Consider the following 7337-nt stretch of genomic DNA (forward strand, 5'->3'; position numbering starts at 1 on the left):
GCCACATCTGGAATGCTGCATCCAGTTTTGGTGACCACATTACACAAAAGATGTCGAGACTTTGGAAAAAGTTTAGAAGAAGAGCAGCAAAGATGATTAAAGGCCGGGAGACAAAAACAAAGAACAGAAGAACTAAGTGGGACATGATAGCAGGATTCCAGTATTTGAGTGGTTGCCAAAAAAGAAGAAGTCAATTTATTTTCCAAAGCTCCTGTAGGCAGGACAAGAAACGATGGACGAAGCAAGAGATTTTAAATGAAAATAAGAGGGGATTAATACAGAGTAAGATTGGAATTCTTTCTTTTTTTGAGAATTATATATAAGGGTTTGTTTTTTTAAAATAATGACTGTTAATTGGTCTTACTTTGATTTTGATTTTTTACTATTGTTTTTTTTTTCTTTTCTTTGATAAAAATAAGAATAGCGATTTTTATGTTGGAAAACGTAATTGGGAATATAGGGTTTGAATTTAGATAGGAGGGATAAGGAGGGGGGGCAAAAACGGGTGGCCTAGACTTGCTTAAAAGATTCAAATTCAGAACAGAGGGTTAGATTGAATTTTATGGTAAAGGTAAAGGTAAAGGTTCCCCTCGCACATACGTGCTAGTTGTTCCCGACTCTAGGGGGCGGTGCTCATCTCCGTTTCAAAGCCGAAGAGCCAGCGTTGTCCGAAGATGTCTCCATGGTCATGTGGCCGGCATGACTCAACACCAAAGGCGCACGGAACGCTGTTCCCTTCCCACCAAAGGTGGTCCCTATTTTTTCTACTTGCATTTTCACGTGCTTTCGAAACTGCTAGGTTGGCAGAAGCTGGGACAAGTAACGGGAGCTCACCCCATTACACGGCAGCACTAGGGACTCGAACCGCTGAGCTGCCGACCTTTCGATCGACAAGCTCAACATCCTAGCCCCTGAGCCACCGCGTCCCCCTGAATTTTATGTTAGAGATATGCAAACAATGAAATTTAAAGAGGGGAGAGAAATAGATTTGATAAACTATACAATGAGGGTGGTGGAAGTTTACATTGGGTTTGATTATGTACCTGACTGATATTTTGTTCAAAAATATGTTGGATGCGGTTTGTTCTAAAAAAAAAATTTTTTAAATTCACACACATACCAAAAAAAGAAAAAAAAAAGAAACAATGGATGGAAACTAATCAAGGAGAGAAGCAACTTGGAATTAAGGAGAAACTTCCTAACAGTGAGGACAATTAACCAGTGGAACAGCTTGCCACTAGAACTTGTGAGTGCTTCATCACTGGATGTTTTTAAGAAGAGACTGGACAGCCACCTGTCTGAAATGCGCAAGTGTTGGAGCACCAGAACCTGGAAGAGAGCAGCTGGCCAGCACACATGCCCGCGATGGAACTTGGAAGAGCACATCACGGGTATACGGTCTCCTGCTTGAGCAGGGGGTTGGTCTAGAAGACCTCCAAGGTCCCTTCCAGCTGGATTCTGAGTTGTAATCCAAGCACAATTTCTGCTTCCTTCGTATTTTAGGAATTTAGTTTCAATGTTATTGTTCTTGTGCATTAATGGAACAGCTGTTTTCTCCCTACCCCCAGCTTCAAACAGCTGTTTGGCTGGATGTGGTTTGCTTAGCTGTTGGCAGCCCTTGATTTCCCAGGTGATAAGACACACCTCCGGTGAGAGGTGGAAGACGGTTCACATCTCAAGATGTGCTGTGGCTTGTGGTGCCACGTGAGTTGTTGGGTTACTTTACTGAACCCTTTCATCCAGCCCGAACTTTGCTTCGCGCTTTGCTTGTTATGTTGGCTGAGGAATACGGTTATATTTCCTACCAATAGTGTTTTAACGTTTATACAACACCTGCAGATACAATAAACAGCATTGCTTACTACAAACCGTACCTTTTCGACAGAGTTAAGGAAGGACAGCTGTCTGGTTTTTGTTATTTGTCTCTGTTCGCTGAAAACACAAGTTTTTAATACTTAAGCTAACAGAAGCTATGGGTTATTTCTGAAGTATAACAATGAATGCAGGAAATTAGACCTCCACTATGACATAATTCGATTCCCTTTCCGAGTGAGCAAGATCATTAATAACTTTCTTCTTCTTCTCCTCCTCCTCCTCCTCCTCCTCCTCTTTTCCTCCTCTTCCTCATCCTACTTCCTCTTTCTCTTCCTCCCCTTCCTCCCCCCTCTTCTTCCTCTTCTCCTTCTCTTCCTCCTCTTACTTCTTCCTCTTCCTCTTTTTTCCACTTCTTCATCTTCTCCTCCTTCCTCCTCCTCTTCCTTTTCTTCCTCTTTCTCCTCCTTCTTCCCCCTCCTTCCTCTTCCATTTCTCCTCTTCTTTTCTTTCTCCTCTTTCTTCTTCTCCTCCCTTTCCTTCCTCTTCCTTTTACTTCTCTCCTTCTTCTTCTTCTCCTTCTTCTTCTTCTTCTTCTTCTTCTTCTTCTTCTTCTTCTTCTTCTTCTTCTTCTTCTTCTTCTTCTTCTTCTTCTTCTTCTTCTTCTTCCCTCCTCCTCCTCCTCTTTCTTCTCTTCCTCTTCCTCATCCTACTTCCTCTTTCTCTTCCTCCCCTTCCTCCCCCTCTTCTTCCTCTTCTCCTTCTCTTCCTCTTCTTCCTCTTACTTCTTCCTCTTCCTCTTTTCTTCCACTTCTTCATCTTCTCCTCCTTCCTCCTCCTCTTCCTTTTCTTCCTCTTCCTCCTCCTTCTTCCCCCTCCTTCTTCTTCCATTTCTCCTCTTCTTTTCTTTCTCCTCTTTCTTCTTCTCCTCCCTTCCTCTTCCTTTTACTTCTCTCCTTCTCCTTCTCCTTCTTCTTTTTCTTCTTCCCCTCCTCCTCCTCCTCCTCCTCCTCCTCCTCCTCCTCCATCATTCCAAAGATCATTTGACCTAGTGTGAGATGCAAGTGAGGAAGCATGAACTTACAAAGACATCAAACAAATTTTCTACCTTCTTCCCTATGAAAGATAGATATCTTCCCGAATGCAATGCTGGTTAACTGATCCAGCAACCTTTCCTGGCACTGAATCTTTACAGACAACTTTCCCCAGGTGCTGCTGGGCCCTGACTTGTGGAGCACTTAGCAGTGTATGTTCTTCCATGCAACCCACTGCAGATAGGAAAACTTCCAAGGGGAAGAGGCAGATTCCCTAAGGGATATGGAGCCGGGCTTCTGATTGAAGACAAACATTGACTTTTAACCTCCGGTTGTTCTGCAACAGCTGCCAAAATAAACTGGTTCTCAGAAATGCAATCGGCTCCCTTCAATCCATGATCCAAAGAAGCTTCCCTCCCTCCCAATTTGGAGCCCAGAAGCCTAAACTTTTTACAAGTCCTTTAAGAGCAGGGGTCTCCAAACTTGGCAACTTTCAGACTTCGACTCCCAGAATTCCTCGGCCAGCTTTGCTTTAAGACCTGCGGACTTCGACTCCCAGAATTCCTCGGCCAGCTTTGCTTTAAGACCTGCGGACTTCGGATCCCAGAATTCCTCGGCCAGCTTTGCTTTAAGACCTGCGGACTTCGACTCCCAGAATTCCTCGGCCAGCTTTGCTTTAAGACCTGCGGACTTCGACTCCCAGAATTCCTCGGCCAGCTTTGCTTTAAGACCTGAGGACTTCGACTCCCAGAATTCCTCGACCAGCTTTGCTTTAAGATCTGCGGACTTCGACTCCCAGAATTCCTCGGCCAGCTTTGCTTTAAGACCTGCGGACTTCGACTCCCAGAATTCCTCGGCCAGCTTTGCTTTAAGACTTGTGGACTTCAACTCTGGGAGTTGAAGTCCACAAGTCTTAAAGTTGCCAAGGTTGGAGATCTCTGCTTTAAAGCTTATATTATCTGTAGACTGCTCTCTTCCCATCCACTAAGAAAAGCAGAGAGACAATACCAGATTTCCTTCCGTTCCCAATTCCCTGTAGGACCGCTTGGATTGCAAAACTTACATCTGCCTAAGCCATCAAAGAAGTCAAACAAAGGCTAAACCTCTGAAGATACGGAAACAAACAAACTCCATCATCTCAAGAACTAAGGCGGCCCAGTGGTTAGAGTGCAGTACTGCAGACTGCCAGCTTCCTGCAATTTGGCAGTTCAAATTTCACCAGGCTCAAGGTTGACTCAGCCTTCCATTCTCCCAAGGTGGGTAAATTAGGAGCCAGATTGTTGGGGGCAAGAGGCTGACTCTGTAAACCGCTTAGAGAGGGCTGTAAAGCACTGTGAAGTGGTATATAAGCCTAAGTGCTATTGCTTGCCCTTCCTTCCTTCCTTCCTTCCTTCCTTCCTTCCTTCCTTCCTTCCTTCCTTCCTTCCTACCTACCTACCTACCTACCTACCTACCTACCTACCTTCCGTGGTTAAAATGCAGTATTGCAGGCTGACTCTGCCTACAGTGAGGAGTTCGATACTGACTAGCTGAAGATTGACTCAGCCTTCCATCCTTTCTGAGATTAGTAAAATAAGGATCCAGATTGTTGGGGGCAAGAGGTTGACTCTGTAAACCTCTTAGAGAGGGCTGTAAAGCATATAAATATATAAGTCTAAGGGCTATTGCTCTTGCTATCATCTCATCAAGTTCTGAAGCCCTTCCCTTCTTTTGCCTCCGGGTACACAGGTCTACAAATTTTGGGAAATGATTGACCCATCTGAGATAAAATGTGTTAATTTTACATATTTTAATTGGATGGATTAGAAAACGGGGGATAAAAGTGCTGGTTGTCTAAAATGTTTAAGGTATTTCACAAGAAAGATTTATACCTAGGCGAGTCTATTTGCCTACAAGGGAGGGAGGTGTCTAATGACCACGATGCCTCGTAAGTTCTCGACAAAATACGGTAGAACAATGAACGTGGTTCCAGATGGAAGTGTATAAATTTACCTTCACTTTGAGAACAGCAAGGCATATGACAACACCTGGAAAATTTGCTTAGTCCCTATAAAGCAGAGGTCTCCAACCTTGGCCACTTTAAGACTTGTGGACTTCAACTCCCAGAATTCCTCAGCCAGCAAAGCTCACTTCCGTACAATACAACATTTCAACACAATATTTGAAATTCTGAGAGTTGAAGTCCATCCATCTTAAACTTGACACGGGTGAACAATGCTTGTTAAGGGTAATCTGGGTTCACAACCAAGGTTGTGGACTGTTGAGCAGAGAACCCTACGCATGAAAACGACTGAGACTGGTTGTATACAATAACAGTCACTTACAGACAAACTGGGGTTTGATATTCCTTTACTTTTAGGGAAAAGGCAAAGTCATAGTCCAAAAACAATCCAGGTCATACACATATAAAGCCAGTCAGGGATGTTACAAATATCAAGTCTTCTTACCAACATAGACTTGCACAACAAACAAGGTCTTCTTTCAGTTCGGCAAAACACAGTTCAATACACAACAGTCAGTATCTTGAGGAATCAGTAACTAGCCATGATCAAGCAACGATCATAAAGCTCAAATATACAGTTGCAGCATGTCATTAGGTTACAATGCTGTAGCGTCCCTGTAGATTCCCCACAAGCCATAATTTAGTAGTCCTTTTATACATTGGCTACAGAGCTCAACCAATCAGGATGCTTGCATGATGCAGCACAGCCTTAAAGCAATATCATGCCTTTCTGCAAACATACATAGTTAGTTTATATATTGCCTGGCCAACTAGTTAGGCAAATAACAATTTCCTGACAATGCTCATATTTAGCCAGATTACCCTTAACAAGCATTGTTCACCCGTGTCAAGTTTAAAATGGATGGACTTCAACTCTCAGAATTTCAAATATTGTGTTGAAATGTTGTATTGTACGGAAGTGAGCTTTGCTGGCTGAGGAATTCTGGGAGTTGAAGTCCACAAGTCTTAAACAACTGAGTAAGCAAGCAGCAGCTCACAAAAATGTCTCCTTTGGAATAAAATGGATTACAGGTAGTCCTTGACTTATAACAGTTTGTTTAGTGACCGTTTAAATTACGACGGCACTTGAAGAAAAGTGAGCTACGGCCATTTTTCAGACTTGTAACCATTGTAGCATCCCTATGGTCACATGATCAGAATTCAGACATTTGGCAACCGACTCATATTTATGACGGTTGCAGTGTCCCGGGGTCATCTGATCCCGTTTTGCGACCTTCCGACAATGGGGAAGAAGCCAGATTCATTTTACAATGGTTGGTCACTAACTTAGCAACTGTGGCAATTCGCTTAATAGCCGCAGCAAGAAGGTCGTCAAACTCACTGAACAAATGTCTCGCTTAGCAACAGAAATTTGGGGGCTTCACGATGGTAAGTTGAGGACTTACCTGTCGTTACAAAATGAATTGCAAGATTTTTTTGGGTGGAGTTTTGTCAGACGGTTGAGTGACGCCACCTTCTGGCGGTGTTGAAGGGTTACACACAATTTCTCCGTGTGAAATCTAACAAATAGATCAGGGGTCTCCAACCTTGGCAAAGCTGGCTGGGGAATTCTGGGAGTTGAAGTCCACCAGGCTTAAAGTTGCCAAGGTTGGAGACCCCTGAAATAGAGGATGGAGAAGGTGTGGACTTGATGCCTTCTGGACTCTTGATTCTTTTTGCAAGCCAATGAAAAGTTGGAAAGCAATTCTGCCAGAACTGCAGGTTCCATCCTTCAATTTTACACCTAGGCAGGAAAAACCAAAGGTACACAAGTACAGATTAGATTAGATTAGATTAGATTAGATTAGATTAGATTAGATTAGATATAGATTAGATTAGATTAGATTAGAATACAATACAATACAATACAATACAATACAATACAATACAATACAATACAATACAATACAATACAATACAATACAATACAATACAATATAATATAATATAATATAATATAATATAATATAATATAACAAAAGAGTTGGAAGGGACCTTGGAGGCCTTCTAGTCCAACCCCCTGCCCAGGTAGGAAACCCTACATTATCTCAGTCAGATGGTTATCCAACATTTTCTTAAAAATTTCCAGTGTTGGAGCATTCACAACTTCTGCAGGCAAGTCGTTCCACTTATTAATTGTTCTAACTGTCAGGAAATTTCTCCTTAGTTCTAAGTTGCTTCTTTCCTTGATTGGTTTCCACCCATTGCTTCTTGTTCTACCCTCAGGTGCTTTGGAGAACAGCCCGACTCCCTCTTCTTTGTGGCAACCCCTGAGATATTGGAAGACTGCTATCATGTCTCCCCTAGTCCTAATGGGGTGAGGTCAATAGTAGAAAGTTTTTGGTTAAAGCTTTTAGGATTATGGGAAGAGACCACAGAGTCAGGTAAAGTATTCCAAGCACTGATGATTCTGTTACAGAAGTCATATTTTCTGCAATCTAGATTAAAGCGGTTGACATTAAGTTTAAATCTATTGGTTGCTCTTGTAT

This window comes from Ahaetulla prasina, chromosome 3, assembly GCF_028640845.1.
Source record: "Ahaetulla prasina isolate Xishuangbanna chromosome 3, ASM2864084v1, whole genome shotgun sequence".
Taxonomy (NCBI): Eukaryota; Metazoa; Chordata; class Lepidosauria; order Squamata; family Colubridae; genus Ahaetulla; species Ahaetulla prasina.